Source organism: Triticum aestivum, chromosome 4D (assembly GCF_018294505.1).
Source record: "Triticum aestivum cultivar Chinese Spring chromosome 4D, IWGSC CS RefSeq v2.1, whole genome shotgun sequence".
NCBI lineage: Eukaryota > Viridiplantae > Streptophyta > Magnoliopsida > Poales > Poaceae > Triticum > Triticum aestivum.
Genome location: NC_057805.1, coordinates 194,757,702 through 194,783,970, shown reverse-complemented (window position 1 = coordinate 194,783,970; position 26,269 = coordinate 194,757,702).

The following is a 26,269-nucleotide window of genomic DNA, read 5'->3' as shown; positions in this document are numbered from 1 at the left end:
GCAATGCATTGGCTCGTTCTATCAGTGCCATAGGATCAACATGCACAACAATTAGAATTATTATTCTCACGACGCACACGATCAGTACATTTGTCGCACTTTCACACAAATAATACTACCAAGTTTGAACTGTTTGTTATGGCTGTTATCCTCTGCATCATCATGTCGTGTTTCCCAGCTTGCAAGATTCAGAACCAACAAATAAGATCCAAATAATAAGTACAACAAAGATGCCTACACATCTCATTGATTCCCAACTTACAAGATTCAGAACCAACAAATAAGATTCAAATAATAAGTACGACAAATATGCCTACACATCTCATTGATTCCCAGGTTGCAAGATTCAGAACCAACCCATTAGAGCCTTTTGATAAAGTGAATATCGGGATTAAATCCATCTTGGCTAGCCGTGTCATACAGCCGAAGAACTTGGCGAATGCTCTTGACCGTCACAACATCTGTAGTTGAGTATTCCTGTTTGCACAACACAAATAAGAAGAGCCTGATTACTATAATAATGTCACTCCTTGAACTCAACCAGTAGCTCCACTCGGATGAGGCTTGCCTGGAGTTCCATGATTCAATTCATGCGCCTTTTTTGCAGTTCACCTAAAATGAAGCAAAGAGTGCATCATTCAGCTATCAAGAAGTACTTGCTCTCGTGAGCTGCCAGGTTCTTCTTTAGTAGTTGCACTAAAATTGAGGAATATTAATGTTGGCTGTCCGGCTCATGTAAGGTGCAACTATAATTTTCTTATCCTTTTGTGCAGTTCCACTAAAATAAAGTGCCATTCTGGTGACAGTGACGACTCATCTTGCAAAGGCTAATAACATGTTGCATGAGATTACCATCAGAATATAACGGAGATTTTGGAAACTCCAATTACCATTTTGTGTAGTTCCACCAAAATTGAGAGATGTTGCCCACGTGACATTTTAGTTGAACTGCACAAGACACTCATTACAAAAAAGTGTTTTGTGCAGTTCACCAAAAGGTCGATAGCAACATGGTGTAATGGATATTCCTATCTACACAAAAAGATAGAAAGTAAATAGTTGCTGGTCAATAAGAATATACGACACATACACAAATGAAAAGAAGCATCTTAATTATGTTCATGGCAATCACGCAAGGACAGTAGAAATTTTAATGGTGGCATTGCTTTTTTACCAGATATAGTAAATCAACAGCATCTAAAGAGTTTGTTTAAGGGCATGGGACCATGGGGACACCAGGACACTCAGCAGGGTAAAGGAGCAACTTACTTATCATACTGGGGAAAATAGCAGGAGTACCATTTGTAACACAGTTTAATTGCATCATATCACTGGAGGCATTAGATTAACAATAACACTGGTTAGACATGTCCCTAAGGTAACAGTGTGATCGCTTCATTTTACATGCACCCTTACATTAACAATAACAAATGGTTGGTATAAGGACATGCGACAGTGGACGCATGAGCACAATGTACCTACAAGCAGGCATAAAGTGGTGATGCCGAGTTTGTTCATGCTCTGTGAGGGAAGCAAATATAATCCTGGAGATCTTTTACTATGTGAGGGCAGCAAATCTAATCCTGGAGACCTTTTACTATGTGAGGGCAGCAAATCTAATCTTGGATACCTTTTACTATGTGAGGGCAGCAAATCAAATCCTGGAGACCTTTTACTATGCGAGGGCAGCAATTCTAATCCTGGAGACATTTTACTATGCGAGGGCAACAAATCTAATCCTGGACATATGCTGTTGAATTGTCCACCAGCCGCCACTTTCTATCCTTTTTTCAACCAATAATAGATTTGTTCCTTATCTAGTTTGTACTGCGTTTTCCCATTATTTCCCTTGTCAACCAAGTGACCGGTTGGGTATCCGGTCTCTACTACTTTCACCATATTATTTCCTCTTTGAATCAAGTTCTAGATTCATGCTACAACTTTCCCCCTTTCTTCATTGTGTAAACCAAGTCCTAGATTCGAATGCATGAAGTAGCTTTACCTCTAATAATACTAAAATTTAAGTGGCTTTGGAAGAGCTGATGGGAGTAGAAAAATATGCACATGTAGACACATGGGGAGCTGGGGCAGTAGATCCAGGCCGCTTTCAAAGAACATATACCTGAGGGTCCTTGGGATGTCGGCGACGGCAGGGGCGCACCATACGGCAGGGAGGAAGAAGGGTCGGAGGACCTCCCGAGCCGGCGTTGTGTCGGAGAGAACGACACGGGCAGAGGATCGGGCCCCTCTGGCAGCTGTTGGTTTCCTTCCTCGCCGGCGATGACCGCATGAACGATGCACCTAGTCCTCTACACACACCAGCCGAAGGGATCTGGCCAGATCTGTGACCAGCAGTGAGCAGATAGAAAATGTCGCTAGCGCTCTCTTGTTTAGATCTGGAGAGGATGAGAGAATGAAGAGAGCAACCCTAGTAAAGCAAGCGCTTAGGCCCTGTGTACATATATTGTGGAGTGATTATCTTTTTCTCTCCACAAAGAGCATTTCAATTTGTGTACGTGGCATTAAAGAAAAGAAACTCTCTATTTAAGGTGACTAACTGTAGGACTCCTACTTACTACTACTAGTAGTAGTATTGTTCACTTGTGCTCCCCGGCCCTCCATTCATTGAACAACCCCATAGGTGAATAAACATACAGTACTAGTATTTATATAGAACGAACAAGCTCAAACTATTTTAACATAGTTTAAAGTTGAGGGTGGGGCTTTTCCCGGGCTGTACGCGCAGCAGTTTTGGCATAGGCGGTTTGACAGAGAGGCGAGGAGGGTGAGGGAGTAGCGGATTCAGTTTGCTTACTGCTGGAAAGGTCGGGCTGTGCGATTTGACGGCGCATTACTGCTAGAAAGAGTTGTGATATGACTACTCACTATAGTCATGAATTACTGGCGATACGGCCAGGGTGATGCCCCCCCTTCCGTTCCGCAGTCTAATCTGGTGCATGACACATCGACCCGGATGCTGGCTCTCCCACATGTCGGCGAAGTACATAGTAGTAAGAAGGAGCAAAGAATCATGCGGTATATACTAGTAATACTACAACTCACGTCGGAGGAGTGCGAACCATGGTAACCCAGTGAATCAGCAGTAGGAAACAATGTGCTGATATGGCCATAAAAAACAATGTGCTACGGTCTAGACTGTAGCATGTACAGTACTACTCCTCTTTGTTTGGATCCCTGAGTTAGAGCTAGATTGGGTTGAAATAGACTCAAATTATCCTAATAGGAGGGGTTAGTTTGAGCTAGTTTGCTCTAACCCAGCTAAAAAAACTAGGCCGGTGGAGAGGTTCTAATTGGGTTAGTTCTCCTCGGGCCCACTAAAAAAGAACTAAAAAAATCTCCCCTGCCCGCACCAGATCGCTCCCTCCGCCCCGCCCCACCCTCCCACGACTCCTCTCTGTTCCCCATCGGGCCGCCCGCCTAAGCGCCACTCTGTCGCTCGCCCTCTCTCTCCTCCGGCCTCCGCCGCCCTCCTCCGGCTGCTCTTTCCCTCCAGCCTTCGAAGCTCGCCCCGCTCTCCCTTCACCGGTTGTTTTTCTCCCTCTGTCGTGCGCGGCGGCGGTGCATCATCTAGGGAGGTAGCGAGAGGGGTGAGTTTGTTCATTCCTTCTTTGTCTCACAACCATATCATTGATCTTGCTCGCTCTAGCGCTAATTCTTATTTGGAAAAGTAGATCCTGATTAAACTTGGTATAGATTTGTGGTGCACGCATGGAATTGTTTGATGCTGCTTGAGGAGGTAATAAATCTTTCTAGAGGCCCAAAGATTCAGTTCACCTTTCTAGGTATTTCAGTTTCAGGCTTGCATTATTTCTAGAGGCCGAAAGAATCAGTTCACCTTTCTAGGTATTTCAATTTCAGTCTTGCATTATTTCTAGAGGCCTAAAGATTCGGTTCACAGTCGTCGGCAAGTGTCCCTGCTACCCATGCCGGTGTCGACCTCAACTCGCAAGCGCCGGCGTTGGAGGGGTTCCCGGGGCTTGGGCTCTACACAGCCTTCCTCCAGAGCGACGATGACGAGCTCCTCCCTGGGTGCGTGAGGGGCTCCGGGCTCCCTCCCTATCGTGAATGACTTCCGTGATAAGTTAGCTCATGCTTTGTTTCATGGAGTGTATTTTTTTGTGAAGCTTGATTGAGGACTTATAAGTTTAAGTGGGATATCTCAATTGTATGGACAAAGTAAAATTTATCATGTTTTGCATGCTTGATTTGTAAAGATGGTTCGTTTATGTCAATTGTGAGCGGGAGCAGGCCACACAAGAGCCGGCCACACCAAATCCGGCAGGAAATAGGGTCCAAGGTAGCCAAATGATTGAGAAAGACCATTTATTGTCAATCTAACCCTGCCATCCATACACCTCTTTGGTTTAGAGTTACTTCAGGGTTAGAATCTAACTCTAACCTCTAACTGAGTTAGATTTCTCCTCGTCTTGGTTCATCGCCATCATACTTTCCCCATTTCTATGTTTTTAGTATCCTGCAAATCAAAGAGGCCCTTAGACTGGTTTAGGTCTGGTAGTTTTTTATAAACGTGTTATGTCCAAAATTTAATGAACGTGCTCCGGTTTCTACGAAAATAATCTGGTTTCATGTAGTAATTCATTTATTTATTATTCTTTTGTGGGGGGTTCGCATGTAATTCGTGAGGTCTAAAATGTAAAGTACCCTGGCACATGCTTCGAGTCATGCATGCACTACGACCCAGATGCTCTATGTCCCACATGTTGGCGAAAGGGAGCACGTGGAAATAGCCTAGGAGTACATATAGGAGGATAAATGCGTGAAAAAATATGTACGGTGAAGCGTAGCTGTGCTTTGAAAAGGAGACCTAAAGTGATGACAGGTATAGGTCGCACGCAACAAACTAGTCGTAGTACTAGACATACGACTACTTTTTCCCTAAAAAAAGAGGTATGAGTGCTCAGTACTCTATTCTATCAACGCGAGTCCCATCTGACAACAGCTCCATGCTACAGCTAGCTCTTCTCCCTCGTTTCTCTCTTCTAATTCTAAACTCAGTCGATGCCCGGTGGGCGGAGTGGGGATTTGCCGATGGTCGGTTTGCTCAACTGCGGCCCCACCACACAGTGAAAATATTACAACTGGAATAAAAATGCCATATACTCCTGTACTAATAAAACATTAAGGCCACGAGGCGATGCAGTGCTGGTTACAAGAGGCAAGAAGAAGAGATGCATCCATCATCGACGTCCAACTCCTCGACTCAGGGCGCCGGCCCAACGAACGGCTGCTAAGTAGCAGCGGCTTTCGTGGCCAGGTCGATGTGCTTCTGAATAATGGTGTCTAAAGATTCCAGCCGCTAGAAGAAGGCCAACGTCTTTCTGTCCTCGCCGGCCTTGTAGTGGCCTATGTAGACGATTTCCTCGTAGATGTGGATGTGTAGGTCGATGATTTCTTGCATGGCGAGGCGCTGCGCGGCGAGTGCAGCCTCGAGGTGCACACTCTTTGTCGCGACCTCCGGCACCTGCAGGGCCACCAGGGCTTGAAAGAGTTCGTCACCATGGAGGCCGATGAGGGTGGCAGGCATTGAGGAGCCTGGGCGCATGGGCTAGAGCACTACGACAAGGTTGTCCGCGCGCTTCTTGATGGCGGTGAACTTGCGGATGGAGTTGACCATCATGTCGTCCATGCGGGAGGCGAAGCCGGCATTGGCGAGGGCTACGACGCCAGCGATCGCCAGCACCTTCTGGAAACGCTGCATGGTGCGGGGCCGCAGGCTGCGCCTTCGATGATTTGGCACAGCCGACTGCCGTTCGCGTCCATCGCCTCCATAGGTGCTTGTGGCTTCTGGTCACTTGGTCTTGGATTGGAGTGAGCAGTGTTGCGTAGAGACTAGGAGTAGATGGATTGGAGTGGTGGGGCGCCTTGATATGAGAGTCCAAACTCTGTTAGATTCACATCGTGCTCGCTCTATTCATTGACCGTTCAACATCTCGGGAACCGCTACGCTCTCCCTCCTTGGCATTCAAGCACCTATGGAGGCGACTGCCGCTCGCATCTATCGCGTGTCTGGAGACGTTCCCGTCGACGACGAGGTGCCTACGGTGACTTCGTAAATTTTAAGATGATAGTACTAGGATACTCAATATTGTGCACCGCGACCAAGATGGAGAGGAAAATGAGAGAAGTACGCATTTATTTACGGTGTAGATTCACTCATTGTGCTCCATATGTACTCCGTCTCGGTGTAGTCTAGTCACTTGTTGAAATCTCTAGAAAGGGAAATACTCCTTTCTGGTTTATAGGGCTATACTAGCAAGTAATAGTGGGCTCACATAGCAATTTTGTCTCATGCAAGAGCCTGGCTATATGCATGCTCCAAGGTTCGCAACTGCCACGTTCAGGTTGCGCTTGGCCCTTCGCCTCTTCGAGAAGACGAACAATGATGTTACTACTACTGCTTCTATAGTATTGAATCCACTGTTGCATGTCCGTCCACCGCGAGCAGGAGGGATAGATTGTCGTAGTACTATAAGCAAAAGCATGTCCTCGTCTGCGAGCCACCACGCGCATGGGCGAGGGAGAAGGCGTGTAGTAGTAAAATCAAGCTTCTCCTCGTTGTACGAGTTGATGCGACACATCATAGCACTGGCCCACATGGTTGCCTCTAAACTTGGCTAAAAGACCCGCAGTGCACAATACTCCATTTGTTGCAACCTCTAACATTTACGCCACAACAAATTAAAATATATATTCCTATCTTGACCAGATGAGCATGCAAACTACAATCACCAGGATGACAGGTAGGGCGAGAAGATTATTTTAATAAAAAAAAGTATGGAGCCGACCCCAACGATTTTAAGCTTACAGGCACGGTACATGCTATTCTAGACTACTCTACACATGAAACTGCCACACGAGCGTCCGGGGTACGCTTGGCTCTTCGCCTCTTCGGGAAGTCGAACAATGTTGGAGTACTACTAAAGTGGAGGAGTACTACAGTATGCTTCTGGCCATCTGACACCGATTGAACTGTTGAATGTCCACCGCGTGCGGGAGGGAGAGCGTGTAGCAAACGAAATCTTCTCCTAGGCCTGCCAGCCACGACGCTCATGGGCGAGGGAGGGACGCAGCTTCATTGACTTACTGCTCCTACCTTTGCGTGTATGACAGGTGGGCCCAACAGGTGGGTGGCCCACCTATCATGCAGCCAAAGGCAGGTGTTCGTGGGGGAGGGTGTTGTAGTAATCAAACTTCTCGGTCTTGTACGAGTTGACGCGACACATCAAAGCACTGCACTCGATATATTTCAATAACTTGCGTTTACCGATGCATTAATTACAACGCATGCATGCATGCCGTGACTCTCCTTTTGATACTTGCATGTGTTGATTTAATGCACCTTGAAGTAGTATGATATGTGACAGTAAAGCTTTGTAATGCCCCGACCCTAATAAAGCGAGAGATGGTTGTGCACGAGGAGGGCGAGATCATGCAGACAGAACAGGACACGACGATGGAGCTCTCTATGGTCTGGATGGAACTCACCTTGCTCCACTGCCCCTTGTGCCACCACCCCTTGAAGCCTCCAGTTTATGAGGTTCGAATACACCTCGTCCACTCGGCTGATTGAGCAAGGTGCAGGTTTCTTGATTGATGTGTTGTTCTATTGATTTGCGCAGTACAAGGGAGGGTACCTGGCCTGCGCGGACTACCATGTCGAGCGCCCTGGGAACCAGCGGCAGTGCCAGAAGTGCGAGCGCGGCAGCGGCTTCAATGTGCAGAACACGGTGGTGAAATCCGTCCTCTCCTTGGTGAGGGTGGAGTGCCCGCACGAAGGCTGTGGGCTCTACGTCACTTACCACAAGCTCGCCGATCACCAGAGCGTGTGTCCTCTCGCGCCCTGCAAATGCCCCGTGCCCGTCTGCGGCTATGAAGGCCCGCCGTCGGCGCTCTCCCACCACATCAACACCGTGCATCCCATGCCCGTGCACAGGATCCAGTACGACAAGGTGCTCTAGCTGCAAGTGCCCCTGTCGGAGCCACGGCTCTTGCTATTTGCGGAGGAGGATGGCCGCGCATTTTTCTTGGTCGGCGGCGTGCTCGACATCGGCGCGCCTATCGCCGTGTCGCTTGTCTGCATCAGAGCGGAGTCGTCCCCACTGTCGCACAATGCGGCCAACCTATGGGCGAACGGCCCGCCGGGGGAGCCCAAAGGCAGGACCAATGCCGTCAATCTGGAAATGGAGGTGACAAGCAGCAAGGATCCCGGCAACATCGCCGTGCACGAGCTGACCTTCTTCAAAGTTCCGCCCAAGCTGCTGGCCGAGGCTAAGCTGGTGTCCCTCCACATTCAGATTGACAAGCTCACGTCCTAAATGATTCTACATTCCTTCTATTTATCTTAGTAATATGCTAATGTAGGGGTTAGCTTGGTCTACTTTAGCTTAAGAGATGGTGGGCTTTGGTGGCGATGCAACAATTACTTCGACATCAGATCAGCAGTTAAAGTAATTTCCAAGAGTCGAACGGATATTTTGTGTCTGTTGGATATAAAGATTCTTTGGGTAAGAAGTATAACAACTTATAAGAAATAAGTATAACAGCTTATATGCTTGTTTGTTCAGGAAGTGTTGCATACTTTTGCGAGTTCACGTGACACATCAAAGTAGTACTACTAGTAGTACTCCCTCCGATCCTAATTTCTCTGCTCATAAGGCTGGTCATAGTGGGAGTAACGTAGGTAGTAACATAGATGACACATAAGCAAAAATGATGAGGTGGCAAGTAATTAATGAGGAGAGAGGCAAATAGAGTAACATAATATGTTACCATCACATAGCGCTTTCCAATGCAAAATGAGTCTACAAAGTAATAAATGAAGACATCTAGTACTATGTTATCACAAATATGACACTACCCACTTAGAAGGTAGTAACATAGACTAGTAACTAGTCTATGTTATTCTCCACTATTACCAGCCTATGTCGAGGTGCGGATACCAAGGAAGGCCTGGTTGTGTCTATACTTGGACAACTCACCCGACTGCATGCGCACCAGGCAGACGAAGGTCGTGTTGTGTTGGTGTCGTTTGCGGCTCGCACATTAACCAAAACCTCGCGCCTCCATCTTAGCCTCTGCATTTTAAACTTCTCAATCTCAAGGCCAAGGAGCAACATGAAACCTATGATAGAGCCAATCGGATGTTTGAGAACAGTACAATTCGTAGCTACAGATGCGTGTGTGAGAGAGGACGAGTGCGTGCGCGCACCTCTTCTCTTCCTGTATAACTTACTAAACTCGGAGTACAAGTGTATGTGGGTGGCATCGACCTAGGGAGCAGAGACGGTGCATGCGAGAAGTCCCGAGAGATAGGTGTAATGCGTCTGAAAAAAAGACTAGTCTATAGCTTGCCACGAGGCTATTCCTGCTGAACGCCCTAATAAGCGTAAGATATGTATTCGACGGTGCCAGTTATTGCACGTACACAACAGTAGAAAAAGAACTAGTACCATGGCATATGCTACACCACGGCCGAGAACACGTGCCCACGTTGCGCAATCCGGGAATAGTGCCGCACTTCGAAACTAGGTCCGTCAATAAATTTTGAGCGTGTCTCGTCACATTCCAAATTACCACTACTACCATGCTATATTTAATTGCAAACCTGTTCACACCGATCACAACCTACTCCCTCCGTCGTCATCTTATGTTGTGCACCGTGACCAAGGAGGAGGGGAAATGAGAGAACTTAATGTTTATTTGCTAATTAATAGCATTGCATGCAATGAACTAATCTCTGCATGTCGTGTTTGGTAGTATCAAGTCATTAAAAGCATGCACACCCACATCTCTTATTGGTTGATATGTCAAGAAACAAGAAACAAGGTGGAAGTTAATGCACCGCGCCTAAGTGTTTTGGTATTATTTGGTTTTCGTAAGATGACTTACACACCTAGAGAGAGGGAGTAAACGGTTTCCCACTTAGGAGCGTATTAGTACTCGGTTATAAATACTACTATGCTAAGATGACTGCACATTCCTCCTCAACTCCTCATCCACAAAAACAAACAAGTCATTTAGCATCCTTCCCTTGCGTCTACCATGGCCAGTGTGAGTTCTGGGTCGAGAGATTACCACCAGGGAGAGGCGAGCATGGAAGCGGAAGCACGAGAGATGTCCCGCTTCGCCTCGAAAGTAGCCGACATGTCCCGACGCACGGAAGTAGCAGCACAGAGGTCCTGCCGTGCCGCCGAAGCAGCACGGAGGTCCCGCCGCGCCGTCGATGCAGCAGACTGCTCCGGCCACGCCGCGGAAGCAGCAGAGATGTCCCGCCGCGACGCGAACGGAGCAGAGATTTCCCGCTGCACCGCGGCTGCCTGGGAAAATATCTCTCGGGCAGGCAACGACTCTTATAGGCGCATGCATGGTGATCATCCATAGCCAGATGGATCAGATCTCTAGCTGGGCGAGGTTGCAGGACGACATGAAAGCCTCGTTTGAATAGGCTACCGGCGTCATCCGGCAACTAAGGGAGGGCAATGAGAGGCTCCGTGTCCAGCGGGACCTGTTGAGGGCGAAGATCGTCCAAAGTGTAGAGCAGTAGGAGGAGACCAGTGCCTTGTTGAAGAGGACCGGCGTCATCGTCAAGAAACTTTTGGACGAGAATGACATGCTCCGCATCGAGCGCCAAAGGCTGGTGGAGGAATCCATGGATGCTCTCAAGCAGCATCTTGAGGACACGACAGAGCTCATCGCCACTCACCGCAGAGACTAGTTCCCGCGGCCTGCAACAACACATCAAGAAAGTAGAGATCGGCGAGCCAGATCGTTGTCCTCCTTCTTCTTTTGCCCTTCGGGCGTAGCCGCATGTGGCTTTTTGAATTCATCCTAATTATGTAAGACAATTATTATCCACTGTCGTTGTCCATATATATTCATCCGTCTTGCTATAAGTCGCAGTAGATGCTATATAGGTCCGTCAGATCTTACATCAAGATGCGTGCAAAAATTTCTTTTCAGATTTTCTTTTTCTCTCTTAAATCTCAGTCGAGGGAGACATAGCCACGCCATTAAACAGAGGCTTAGGCGCCATTAATGGAGACCTTGGAAGAGAGGTGGATGGCCGATGGAGGTCAAAGGGCTCTCCTCCCGATAACCACGCGCAAGGGTCTGATCGCACGCCTCCCGTACTGCAATAACTATCCTGCACGGCGCCTCCTAGATACTAAAAAAAGGGGACGCGTGGCTGCACGTAAATGGTAAATAGAACACCCACGGTTTCAATAATACTTGTGTTTCCGATTGTAACATGACAGCACTTGTTCCAAAATGACTTTGTTGATTGTTAATGTGTGGGCCTTCGCAAATCGGACAGCAAAATTACCACAGCATGTTGGTGCCATGTCATGACACCAAGCCAAGTTTCATGATTTTCATGCATGTTTAGGATTTACAGGAATTAAAAAACCAAGTTTATCAATGTTTCCAGCCGAGCCACGACGCCCAGATGTTTGAATTTCATTCCCATTTCTTGCATGGGACCTATAAATTTACCCTTGGACACACATGTGATTTTTCAAACCAACTTTGGTGCACTTGAGCCTGTGCTTGTATTTCAAATTTGAATTATGCACACGAAGGTGACACGTTCCCTCTCAGAACCACGAGCCTTTTTGAGAGAAGCTCCGGTTTGCAAGAAGCTTATACCAAAATTTGTTCCTATTCGGCCAATTTTTTACCACAGCATGGTAGTACCATGACATGACACCATGCCAAGTTTCATGATTTCCAGGCGTGTTTTGGATTTACAAGAATTTTAAAACCAAGTTTCGCAATGTTCTCGGCCGAGCCACGATGCCCAGATGTTTGAATTTCATTCCCATTTCTTGCATGGGACCTAGAAATTCACCCGAGGACACACATGTGATTTTTCAACCAACTTTGGTGCACTGGAGCATGTGCTTGTAGTTCAAATTTGAATTATGCACATTGAATGACTAAAAACTCAATTAATGTATAAAAAAGGCCAAACGAACATGGAATAATTCCAAAATTTAACACGGCACTCATGTAGTTCTATGTTGCCTTTGTAAAGAATCTCAAGGGCGGGGGGAAGCATATATCGTTCCGCACTCAAAGGTGACACGTTCCCTCTCAGAACCACGAGCCTTCTTGAGAGAAGCTCTGGTTTTCAAGAAGCTTATACCAAAGCTTGTTCTTATTCAGCCAATTTTTTTACCACAGCATGGTGGTACCATGACATGACACCATGCCAAGTTTCCTGATTTTCAGGCGTGTTTTGGATTTACAAGAATTTTAAAACCATGTTTCTCAATGTTCTCGGCCGAGCCACGATGCCCAGATGTTTTAGTTTCATTCCCATTTCCATCATGGGACCTAAAAATTCACCCGAGGACACACATGTGATTTTTCAACCAACTTTGGTGCACGGGAGCATGTGCTTGTAGTTCAAATTTGAATTATGCACATTAAATGACCAGAAACTCAATTAATGTATAAAAAAGGCAAAACGAACCCGGAATAATTCCAAAATTTAATAGGGCACTCATGTAGTTCGATGTTGCCTCTGTAAAGAAACTCAATGGCGGGGGGAAGCATATATCGTTCCGCACTCAAAGGTGACACGTTCCCTCTCAGAACCACGAGCCTTCTTTAGAGAAGCTCCGGTTTCCAAGAAGCTTATACCAAAGCTTGTTCCTATTCGGCAAATTTTTTTACCACAGCATGGTAGTACCATGACATGACACCATGCCAAGTTTCATGATTTTCAGGCGTTTTTTGGATTTACAAGAATTTTAAAACCATGTTTCTCGATGTTATCGGCCGAGCCACGATGCCCAGATGTTTCAATTTCATTCCCATTTCTTGCATGGGACCTATAAATTCACCGAGGACACACATGTGATTTTTCAACCAACTTTGGTGCACGCGAGCATGTGCTTGTAGTTCAAATTTGAATTATGCACATTAAATGACTAGAAACTCAATTAATGTATAAAAAGGCCAAAGGAACCTAGAATAATTCCAAATTTAACAGGGCACTTATGTAGTTCAATGTTGCCTCTGTAAAGAAACTCAAGGGGGGTAGCGTATATCATTTCACACTCAAAGGTGACACGTTCCCTCTCAGAACCACGAGCCTTCTTGAGAGAAGCTCCGGTTTGCAAGAAGCTTATACCAAAACTTGTTCCAAATCGTACAATTTTTTACCACAACATGTTAGTGCCATGACATGACACCATGCCAAGTTTCATCATTTCCAGGCGAGTTTTGGATTTACATGAATTTTAAAACCTAGTTTCTCTATGTTCTTGGCTGGGTCACGACGCCAAGATGTTTGAATTTCATTCCCATTTCTTGCATGGAACCTAGAAATTCACCCAAGGACACGCATGTGATTTTTCAACCAACTTTGGCGCACCGGAGCATGTGCTTGCATTTCAAATTCGGATTATGCACATTAAAATGTCCAAAAACTCAATTAATGTATAAAAAAGGCCAAACGAACACGGAATAATTCCAAAATTTAATAGGGCACTCATATAGTTCTATGTTGCCTCTGTAAAGAAATTCAGGGGGGAGGCAGCGTACATCGTTTCGCACACAAAGGTGACACGTTCCCTCTCGGAACCACGAGGCATGTTGAGAGAATCTCCGGTTTTGCAAGAAGCTTATACCAAAACTTGTCCCAATTCAGCCAAAAAATATACATATGAAAATAGGGTTTAGATTATCCCGAACATCTTGAACAGGGTGGACGACAATATATATGATCATAGGGTGGAGTAAAATGTTCACATATGATGGAAGATCAAAATGTAGGACTACATCCATTATAAACCGCAAGGTTACCTAATGATATATTCGAATTCAACATAACGTGGATTCAAAAATTGAAATTTGAGATCCTGGCATTTGTAATCATATAAAAAGGGACATGACTCTTTCTTTTGTTGGGAATTGATTTGTTTTTTGTTGTTGTTGAGGGAAGAGCGAATCGATTTGGTACTATATAGGGTAATCTTGTTCTCCCGTTTTTCACATTTTTCTTGTAGTTTTTTCAATGACATCTACAACAATATAGTAAAAGGGGACATGAATCTCTTGTGTCTTGTATGAATTTTTTTTACACGTTAAGTTTGTTCTGCCGAACAAGTGATCCGCGCCTTGTTATCCCGAAATTTTCAAGCTCGAGTATCTTTTGTCTCATCTGCTTTGAAACTCCCGCCTCTTCAACCCGCTCCGCGCCTTGTTATCCTGAAATTTCGACGCGCGCGAAAACTCCCTCCTCATCCAAAATTGGTCCCGCAGCTCAGACACGTGAAATCCCCCTTCTACCCGTCAGCCCGAAATGCCGGCTAGACGTCGCGGTGTCAAAACTGGTGGGGGTATGCTGGTAACTTACCCTACATTTCGGAAAAGCGCGTCCCTAAGCCATGGCTCCCCTACCTTCCCCTTCGTCCCCCCCCATTCATACACCGATGCCGCCAAAACCCGTGAAACCCCACGCTCCTTCGTCGGCCTCCCGACCGCCGCCCAACCGGAGACTCTTCCCCGACGACGTCGTGCACCGCAACAACTCGCCATCCCTCATCCACCGCACCGGATGAGGATCCGTCGTCGATCTCGTCGTCTCGCCGGATCAACCGCCCCGTCCTCCACCTCCTAGCAGCTGCCCCGACGTTCGCCTCATCCATCGCGCCACCTCCATCCCCACAGCAACGTCTTGACCTGCCCTACCGGAACCGCAGCAGCCTCACCAAATCCTCCGATGAAGCCGAGGCCCACTCAGTGCCACCAAGGAGGTTCTCCACTCACCGCTTCATTTTATCTTTTATTTGATCTCACGGGGCTGCCGGTGCTCGACACAAAGCAGCCATGGTGGGTCTCCATCGACGGTGCCGTCGCTGGCCACTTCATCCATGGCGTCTCTTGCCCATGTCGTTCCTTCCTCAGCGGTGACTTCCACACTAGCACTAGCTGCAGCTACTCCGGCTCTTGCTCGCGCTGCTGATCTTTTCTTGCTGTCGGTCATGCTACTGTACTGCTCTTGCTTTTGTTCGTGCTGCTGCTCTTCTTTACTATTGTTGTCGATCGCGCTGCTGCTCTACTCTTGCTCTCGTTCGTGCTGCTGCTCTGCTCTTGCTCTCGCTCGCACTGCTGCTGCACGACCTCCGGCAGCTACAGGAGTTGCTGCTTTAGCACTCGCTCGCGGTGCTGCTGCACGACTTGCTCTCTGCTAGTGTGTTCCCTACTAGAGCGCTTGCTGATTTAGATCACTGCTTCTCTTCTACTAGTGCTCGAACGCCCTAAACATCTATTGCAATGCTCTGCTACTAGTTCAATCAGTTTTGATAGCAAAATTCAGTTTCGACGGTAAAGTTCAGTTTCTTCAGTTAAGTTCAGAGTGAACAGTATTTACATCATCTGTCGGAGCATCCATGGCGCGGCTGATGCGTTTTACATCAATCACTTTTTGGTGATGTATTTTACATCATCTATTGCGGATGATATTAGAGTCCCACTTCAGATTAACGTTGTCTGTCTTGTCCTGCTTCAGCCTCGCCACCGTACACCTCATCGGAGCTGCTCCAACTATGGAACAGTCCATCACAATGGAGCAGTACCCTCGGTGCCATTTCCACAGGCCTCAAATCTTCTTCCCTGCCTCTCACAGTCACACCAGCATCACCATCCTTCACGTCCAACCCAATGATGCTGAGGTCGACAAGGCTATGCCAAAGAGGTTGTACACTTGTTGCATCACTTTTTCACTCTGCATTCATGTCGATTCCTCAGGGATCCTTTGCTCTGGAACTACTATGGTACTACTATTCGTGCATTTGGTTAGAAGGAGTGGAGCAAAGGAAAACTGGAGGATTTTTTCCTTTGGTGTCTCTTTCAAAGAAAAATGCAGGAATTTTAATATCCACTTCGACGTCCTTTTCAAATTAATATGCATGAAGAACAGGACTAATTGCATTACTGGCATAATAAGATTCTTTTTTTTATTTTCATGTGGTTTGAATTTAATTTGACCATGTAGCTCCATTCCTATGTTCTTCCAATTCATGTGAACCAAACACCCAGGTTAACAGAAATCCTATGTTTCCAAATGCTCTATTTTGCACCTGCATTCCTATCCTATTCATGTGTTTTTCCTGTCCCTGCATTTATAGAATCCTCCAATTCTAAGGAGCTCTTACAGATTTACTTCATTTTTAGATAGGCATCAAAGAAAACTCAATGTGTTATGTCCTGCTCCTGCTGTGCCGTCATCCACCCCACCTGAGGTGCACCATCGACAGAAGCGTTCACTGCAGCAGAGATTCCCCCTGTAGACTTTCTTTCGCCGCCTCAGATCATCTTCCCCATTGCCGGCAGCCACTCCAACTGCATTACCATCATTGACTGAGCAGATGAACCTGAGGACTACACAGTTCCGGAAGAGAGGTCGCAGTCTTTTGTGTTTGCTTACGTTATACATCGGTTATTATTACCTACTACTTTATCGTTCAAACTTGAGTTTTAAAATGCCCATGGGTCTCTAATTGAGGCAGCAACGAATAGTATATGTCTACCATCTGGTTCATCTCGGGTCTTCTATAGCAATGGTGGGTCACAACCATGAACTTGGCCAGGCCGGGTACCCGAGGATGGCGCTGTACGGGAGGCACATGTGGGCGACGTCAAAGTAGATGAGCTCAGTGCGGTAGTTGTCGCGCTTGCCAAATGTGACAGGGAGGCGGATTTGCCCTGTCAGGGTGGTGGGGCCATCGGTCACTCTTGAGAAGGGCTTGGTAGGCTGAAGCTGGTTGTATGGCATCTGGAGCCTGTCGAACATCTCGACAGAGAGAACTTGAGCCCCGCGCCACCATCGATGAGTGTCTTGGTGACGAGGACGTTTCTGATGATGGGCGAGCAGAGCATCGGGAGGGCGCCGGCAGTGGCCACACACTTGAGCTGGTCGGAAGAGTCGAAGGTGATGGAATACTTGGACTACCTGAGCGGACGCATCGCGTCGAGCCTGGGAAGGGCCACGTTCACCTCGCGAGCGAACTGCTTGAAGATGCGATGGGAGGCGGGGGCCTAAGCGTCGCCTAGAATGCAAGCGATGGCACGAGGCTCTTGGAAGCCCACAACCCCCTTATCCTAGTGGCGTTCATCATTCCGTCTTGGTGGTGGCGGCAGTGGAGGAAGGCCAGCATTTCCCTGAGGGCGGTCCTCGCGAGGCTAGTCCCTCCAGGGACCCTCGCGAGGCTGGCCTTGCCAACGGTCCTCACGAGGCTGGTCGCGTGTGATAGCCTGGATTAATATGGATGATAGTCTACTCATATCAATAAGGAATTCCTTCTTTTCCGGGGGCCCATTCGGATAGAACTCCAAAGTTAAGCGTGCTCAGCTTGGAGTTGTTTCAGGATGGTGACCAACCGAGAAGTTTCTCCCGGGTGCGCGCGAGTGAGGACAAACTGCACAGAAAAGACTAGTATTGATCTGTGGGGCCAGTCTAGATCCTGCCAGGAGTAACGACCACCGGCGGGTGTGTCCGGGTTGTTACAAGTTGGGATCAGAGCCGACCCTCGCGGTTACACAGATGTTTGCGGATAGGTGCGCGGTCATGTTGTTCATGACGTTTGTGACCCGTCATGGCACACGACATGCACATGTACCAGACTGGATGCACACACGTATGTGCCAAGAGAGAAAGTTCCTGTGGCCTGACGAGGACGTCGGTTCCTCTAAGTGGGGGGTGGATGTGATAGCCTGCCTTAATAGGGATGATAGACTGCTCATATCAATAAGGAACTCCTTTTCCGGGAGCCCATTCAGACAGAAGTCCAAAGTTAAGCGTGCTCAGCTTGGAGTATTTTCAGGATGGATGGCCGACCTGGAAGTTGCTCCCAGGTGCGCACGAGTGATGACAAAGTGCGCAGAAAAGACTAGTATTGATCTGTGGGGCCAGTCTAGATCCTGCTAGGAGTAACGAGCACCGGCGAGTGTGTCCGGGGAGTTACATCGCGCCATTCCTGGCGGGGGTCGCGGCCGTCCCAATGTCCTCCTCCTCGGCCTCCTTCGCGGCCGTAGCCTCGATCGTTGCACTCGGGGCGACAACTGAGGCGCCCGACGCGGATGGCCCTGAGCTCCTGGCAGTCATTGCTGTTGTGGCTCTGCATGTTGTGGAAGACATAGAACGGCGGCTGCCCTTTGATGACTCTGGGTGGTCGCAGGCGTGCTTCATCTCAAGTTCGGTCGCAAGCACAGCTGGCCCCTTGCGCTTCAAATCCTTGTCCTTGGCCTTCTTGTCTTCTGGGTCAGCCTCTGCTAGCTCCAGAAGGGAGAGGCGACCTTCCTCATCTCTTGAACACTTGGTTTCCATGTTGAACATCTCCAGAGCCATGCACAGGTCCTCGTTTATGGCGAGCTCCTCCTTCATCTTGACGTCGTGGACGCCATCAGTGAAGGCCGAGATGACGGCTTCATGCGACACCTTGGGGATCTTGAGGCGAACACTGTTGAAGCGCTGGATGTACTTCTGCAATGTCTCTCCTGGCTGCTGCATGATGTGCCGCAGGTCACCCGCAGCTGGTGGGCGCTCGCGAGTGCCCTGGAAGTTGGCGAAGAATCGCTCTCGCATCTCGTCCTAGGAGGAGATCGATCCGGGGGGAGGTTCAAGAACCACGAGCGTGCACCGTCTTTGAGGGCCATGGGAAACCAGTTCGCCATAACCCTCTCGTCGCCATTGGCCGCATCGATGCTCAGCTCGTATAGCTGCAAGAACTTGGCAGGGTCGGGGGTGCCACTGTAGTGTGGAGGCAGGTCGGGCTTGAACTTCCCTGGCCAGACGACGTTGCGCTGCTCCAAAGTGAACGCGCGGCATCCCGCTGTGGTCATGGGGGCCCACTGTAGAGGTGGAGCCTGGTCTTGGTGCTTGTGCGCCACCACCGCGGGCGGCGCACGATCTTGACGTGGCGGTGCTGGGAGTGCACGCGCATCTTCTTGCGGCCGCTGCACCATCTGGCAGCTTGCCTTGTCGCGCGCGGGCGCCCTGCGCTGCGGACCACACCGAGGGGCCTCCCACCTCGGCTCGGAGGTGGAGGAGGTGCTCCCTGAGCTATGTCACCTGCGACAGGCGGCGGGTGATGCAGTGAGCGAGATGACGCAGGAGACCCTCCGGCGGCGCTGACGAGCTCGGCGATGCAGTCCAGCCAGTCCTCGTAGAGGTCATAGACCAGGCGGTAGCGCAGAATCTCGCGTGCCATGAGCAGCGCAGCCTGCGCGTTCGCCAGACCTCGAGGAGCATGGGAAGACGAAGCACCCGGAGTCAGCGACGGGGTGGCAGTGCAGCCGTCTCGCCGCACAGAAGGATGCAGCAACGAAGCCTGCTACTCATGGCCCGCAGGGCCGGTGGCGGCGTTCGCCACTGGCGACGGGGGACAGCAAGGGTAGCCGTCGCCCGCCGGCGCTGTCTGAGCGACACAGGCAGTGAGGGCGTCCTGGCGCTCAGCACGAGCTCGACGAGCGTCAGCCATGGGAACAGCGGAGCGGTGGCGAATCGACCGGCGGAAGAGAGGCTCCGACGCACCCCTACCTAGTCTGCCAACTCTTCGATCATATGGCCTAACTTGATGAACTAAAAGGAAAGAAGACACGGCAGTTTACCCAGGTTCGGGCCACCTTGCGGTGTAAAACCCTACTCCTGCAGCTTTGTGGTGGATTGGCCTCGAGGTGGGCTGCGGATGAACTAGTACAGTGGAAGAACGACCTCAGGAGGTGTGTTCTTGAGCTGGTGGGAGAGAGGATGATCTGAATGATCCGATCCCCTCTACGATGGTGGCTAGGTCCTATTTATAGTGGCCTTGGTCCTCTTCCCCCAAAATGGAGGTGGGAAGGGATCCCATAACGGCCAAATTCGAAGGGAGACAACTAGTACATCTTATCCCGACAAAACTAGTCTTCGCCTGCAAAGCCTCTGGTCGTGACGCCATGGTGGGCTCGGCGATGACCTTTCTCATGCCGTCCTGGCGGTCTTGGTCTTACTGCATGGGAATGGAAATCTTTGGCTGATTCGTCTGGACTCCGCGCCTGCGCTTGCCTCCTTAGCACCAAAGAGGAAACTGCTATCCTGCGCCCGCTGGCGCCCGCCTAGCCTTGGTCGTCACGGCTCATGTCATCTGAACCTGACCAGGCAGGCTTGCATAGAAATCTCCGCTCCCCAGGAGCCAGCTTGAGGAGGACGCTCCTTCTGGAGGTCTTGGTGTCGTCCTCCCTGCAAGGCTTGGTCCCTCACGAGGGTCTTGAGTTGTTGGTGCTGGAGATGGGCCATACTAGGCCGTCGATGGAGACACGCCGTGGGCCACAGGCAGGGAAGTCTGGGTACCCCCGTTCCAAGAACGCCGACAGTAGTTACTCACTTATAAATAATGTAGGGTCGGGAACCACGCATGAACGGTGCCGCGTCATTTATAAAGAAAGTTTTTTTCCTTCAGTGGCACATACGCAATATAAATAGGTTCGTATGGAGGGAAATAGAAAATGCTCCACTATACATAGCCAGGACGAGCCTACACGACTTCTTGCTGGGGTTTCTCTCTTCACACTCTCTCGCACAAAACGATTGTGGCCACATCTCTAACATCCGGGCGGATCACGTCCGTCGGGGGAAGGGGTTGATGCTCTGTGTAGATGCGGTCGCCATCGCCGACGGTGAAAACCCACTGTCGGCACGTCCCAATCAGGGGTCCCCACCGTTCTTCTTCAATCTTGGATATTCTTGCTTCAGCCGCCCAAAAAATTGATTCCTCCCCCTGACATCTGGGCGCACCATTTCAGAGGCTGACCTGTGGGCCTACTAAGTTGACGCGTACCAAGGGCTTTGTCAACTTAGTTAATATAAATGATTCTAGCTGCAATGACCGTACGATGTCCATCCAACGGCCGTCGTGCTTCTTCCACCTCTGGTCTTCTTGCTCCAGCAGATCAAACCAGCGCCGTCCTGTCACCTGCTCCTGCCTCCCGTGTCCGTCTATGCTACCACCGCTGGCCATGCCAAACCCCTATACTCACCCACAGCTCCTGTTATTTTCCGGCGACGGCAACCTCACACTGCAGCTGAAGCAGTCAACCCACATACTCCCCTCCGCGTGGGCATCCACTGCCACGTCTTCCTCGGCTCCACGTCATTCCCTTCATAGGCCTCGCCGTCGTCCACCGCCTTGGTGCTCTCGGCACGGCGTGGTCAACGTGGTCAACTAAGGATAGCCATCGGAAGAGGACTTTAGGCGGTGAGGCTGATAGCTGGCCCCACCAGCTACATCTTCGAACACAAGGAAGTGCCTCCTTATTACTCACAAAATAAAAATGGTTCCTCACCCTGACAGCTGGGACCAACCAGCTATATCTTCGCATGCAAGGAAGTGTGTCCTTATGCTCCCTGACCGCTCGGACCCACCCAGTCAAAGCATACGTAGCATTGTCTGTCTAGTCATGAACGTGTTCATACATACTGGTCGATCAGTCTCTCTCCAAGTATGAATCATGGCCGAGTAAGTAGGGGCACGTGTCGTTGTAGAGCACCCGACATAGCAGTTCACGCAGTCCCGTCTAAGTCATGTACACGTACGTACATCCACAGGGCACAAAATACGACCATGTACATACATACATGCGGGGTCTAGAGCACGTACTCGTGCATATATACGGATGGCCAGTGCTTCTATACATGGAGAGGCAACGGACGATAGCAACGGCATCCTGTTCATTGGGCAACGAATCGGCTGGGTCGGAACGGAGAAACAGCGTCCTGTTCATCGGGAGGCAACCGACTGGGTCGGAATGTGTCCTGTTCAACGGGAGCCAACCAGCTTGGACGGAACAGCCGAAACGGGGTCTGGCGTACCGCAGAACGGAGGAAACGGCCTTTTGTTCGAACGGCCACAGTCAAAACGGGATCCTGTTCATCAGGAGGGGTCTGGCGTACCGCAAAATGGAGGAAACAGACTTGTCTTCGCGTACCTAAGGTCGAAACGGGGTCCTGTTGATCGGGAGGGGTGTGGCATACCGCAAAACGAAGGAAACGAACTTGTGTTGGAGCGCCTACGGTCGAAACAGGGTCCTGTTCATCCACCGTCTACTGCCTCACTCCAGCCTCCACGGGCTACTGTTCATCCAGCCTCCACTGGCTACTGTTCATACAACCTCCACGGGGTCCTGTTCATCCACCCCCATCCGGCTGGGATGCGGCGGCCTCCTCGGGGTCCTGTTCATCCAGCGGCAACGACCTACTACCACGGGGTCCTGTTCATCCAACCCCCATCGGGAAATGCTCATCCACAACCAACCAACCGACTCGACTCACCACCTCTCGACTCGTTCTACGTACTGCGCGCATGGTAGCAACGGTCACTGTTCATCGAGAGGTAACCCAACACATCGGCTTGCTACGTCTCGCACGGGGGCTCAATCGGCTTCAGTAAGAAGTAGCAGTGATCGATCGTTTGGGTTCAGTTAGCAGCAACAGCGAAGGAATTGCTCGGGTTGAGTCAGCAGCGAAGGAATCGCTCGGGTTCAGTTAACAGCCAAGGGATCGATCGCTCAGGTTCAGTAACACGCCATCGCTCGGGTTCAGTTAGCCAACGCGTCGCACACACGCGCATACACGAGAGAAACACGCAAGCCACAGTGCATCGCTCGGCCCCGACCGCCCACCGTAACCGGGTACTCCATGATATTTTCCTCTCCCTCGCTTCTACCATGATTTTTTCCGTCATGCACGGCCCAAAGAATGTCATGCAGCTGCGTCTCCGGCCCGCCCAGGAGGAAAAGGCCCTTTTCTGTCATTATTTTTTCTCACCGAAGTAGGATCCCACCACATCTATGATGATATCGGGTTTTGTCATAATTATCTTCATGGAAGTTTCATAAGCATGACACAAAAAATTCGTTTGGCCCAAAATGGCACAGATGTGTCTTTTTTTGTAGTGTAATGAACTTGCTAGTAATCATGCTAATCAAGATAAAATGAATGACAATGATAATAAGGAAATTGAGCGTCTAAGTAAATAACTAAACACTCTAAAGTTAGCTCATCAAACAACTCAAGAGGATCATAGAGAGCTGCTAAGGACTCATGAGAAGCTACGCTTCGAGAAGCTAAATTTAGAGCAAGAGTGTGAGTTCCTAAAAGCTATCAATGATGATTTTTGAAAGAAGAGTTCTTCTTACATTGACAAAAGTTTCCTCTTGTCTTCTTATATGCCACAAGTAAAATCCAGTAAAAAGAGTACGATAGATTCTTCTTGTAGTAGTAACAATAACCTTGCTAAATCCAATATTGTTGCTTCTAGGAATTCACTTGATTCCACTAATGATCCTCTTAGCCAAGTTACACTTGAGCAAGAAAATAGCTTATTGAAGGGAATTATAGAGAAAGGTTTTTACAAGAGTATTGCCGGGAGTAAGCAATTTGAGGAAATTGTACGCAAGCAAGGAAGATACCGGAAGAATCATGGTGTTGGTTTTGAATAAAAGTTCAATGCCAATGGAGTCGAATGGGAAGAAGATCAATACCCCAAGATGAAGTTTGTTCCTCAACAAGAGAAGTATGACCCCACTTCTTTTAAGGGAACACAAGCTCAAGATGATCTTCCACCACAAGACCACAATCTAAAAGACAAGGACAAGCTTCAAGAAGAGATTAACTCATTTGAAGAAGCTCCTAAGACCATGATCAAGTGGGTTCCCAAGACTAAGTCAAGCTCTACTTCATCAAGTTCAACTAAAACTCCAAGGATCCCCATCAAGTTGATGTGGATCCCCAAGAAGAAGAACTAGAGTGTTCTTGAGGGTGACTCCGGTGACATACTTCACTCACATTCATTTTGGCAAGGACTTGTGCAATCAACATTCATATCTTGTACTAGTTCATGGATTCACAAACCCTCTAGTTGGTAAGACAAGGGACAAGGTAACCTAATGCTTTCATGGACATCATTGTATGTGCAATTTACTCTATATCAATGGATATCCTTGTATGTTCCTTGTGGGACTAACCCATGTAGGTATTGAAAGTGCAAAACTCCAAAGTATTGCTCCAAGTGATCTACATCAACTTTGAGCATCAACATCTTCACTATCTACATGCAGTCATCATCGACAAAACCCAAGGTTAGTTCATCCATTTTTTGGGGATATCACATCTAGGGGGAGCTTTGCTCTAAAAATTTAGCTAAGAAAATCTTATGGTGTGAACACATTAATTCTTTATGTAAAAGTGGCAACCCCACTTGTGCTTAAGCGATGAGTATGACCTATGGTCAAATGTTCTCATTTGACTCCTAAGTCAATATACTCAGATATAGATGACCTAGCCATCGACAATTGCTTGATAGATGCTAGTATTGATTGTGCATGCTTTGACACATATTTCATTTGCTACTTTTATTGTGTGAGCATGTTGGTTGCATATTTTGTCCATTTGAGGACATCCATTTGTTTTTTTGATTGTGTTGGTTTTTTTACCAAGTGGATGTACTAGAATGCCTAAGAACCTTCTTTAGCAATCTATGCTCTTCTCGTCTCAAATTCTTTTCATGCTATATCTGAAAAATTGAACAAGTCTTTTTTGGATCATCCTCGTGAGGAGCACTCGGAGCCACCGATCCAACATGGGCTAACAACCAAAACCTTCTTCATGCTTTTCGGTCATACCAACACACTCAAACTCGGTTGAACCGAAATCATAAAGATTGATATAGGTTTCATCTCAGTGCTACCGAGTAGACCAACTCGGCGCCACCGATTTGCTGTAACTACTCGATGCCACCGACAGCATATGAGTATATATCCAGCGGACCGTATGGTTGACAATTACTTCAAATGTCATGAAGCCATGCCCCATTGCTGTCGGCCCCTTAGTCTCTGAATTGTCGGCATCGTCTCCTATGCACCTTCGCCGCGGGAATCAAGCATCGTCAACGGAGTCTGCCCCACCATTGCCACCATAGAGGATCTCCATCGAGTTAGGTTTAGATTCCATCTCCTCGTTCTTCTTTTCTCCGATTCAATGCAAAAGGATTTTTCCATATATCTTGCAACGAATGCAATTCTTCTATCACCAGATTAGTTCCTTAGAATAGATTCAAGCAAAAATTCTAGGTTTAGGTATCCGCCGAACGCATCTTGGACCGATCGAATTGGAATTTTCGGTCCCACCGATTTGTCCCTGGCCATTGCACAAGCAGAACTCGGTTCCACCAGAACTTACTAATCGGTGAGACCCAAAGTAAAGTTTCAGTGAAACCCTAGCAACTAAGAGCCACTGAACCACATCTCGTTCCAGCCGAAATGGAGTGTTTTAGTTTTGTGAGTGCTTCGGTGTCACCGAAATGACCAACTCGGTAGCTTCGAAATGCATTATGTGAAAACCTAGAACTCAAATTTGAACTCAATTTTTTTAAAAACTATCTGCTTTTTATGATAACTCATCCACTCTGCCCATACCCATCTATTCACAGGGTCTGTTTGCAAGATGTCAAGTGCAAGTGACCGTCAAAATCAGTCAGAGCAGAATGTTGATCTAGTGAGGGTTCCAGTCCCAATGAGAGCTACTATGAAGGCATTAGGAGATCTCTAGATATGCCAAAGGCTGTCACAAGAACTAAGAAGAAGAGAACCTCAGATGATGGGGATGAAGACTTTGTGGCTAGGAGGCCACATCCAAGAAGAAGATAATACTGAGGAAGGAATATGGTACTTCATCTAGTACTAGGCCAAGTGCCAAGGAAAGGACCATTGTCAGGAAAGTGCCACTGTCAAAGGCAAGCTAGTCCTCAGCTCCAAAGGGAACAATGATATTCACACTTGAGGAGCCAAGTGATCTGGAGGCTGATGTCAACAAGAAGAAAAAGAGAGTGTGGAAGACAACTGCTCGAGCAATAGGCAGACCCTCCATGATGATTGATGAGGAGGAGGGGGAGGAAGAAGAACTAGAAGTTGAAGCACCTCCAGCAAGGACACAGAAACTGATGTTTGATGCTATGGAGACAGCCACTCCCTCCAAGCCCAAGTCCAAGCCCAAAGTTGCCGCACCTAAGAGGTCTACAAGAAATATCTCTGCTGCTGAGAAGAACAAGGCCCCGGTGCATGCGATTGAGATGGATGATGACCCACTTGTGCTCAGGAAGATGAAGCCCAAGATCCCAGATCATGATAATGCTCATCGAGTAGCTGAAAACATGATGCTTAGGAAGGATAAGGTATTGAGAGAGTG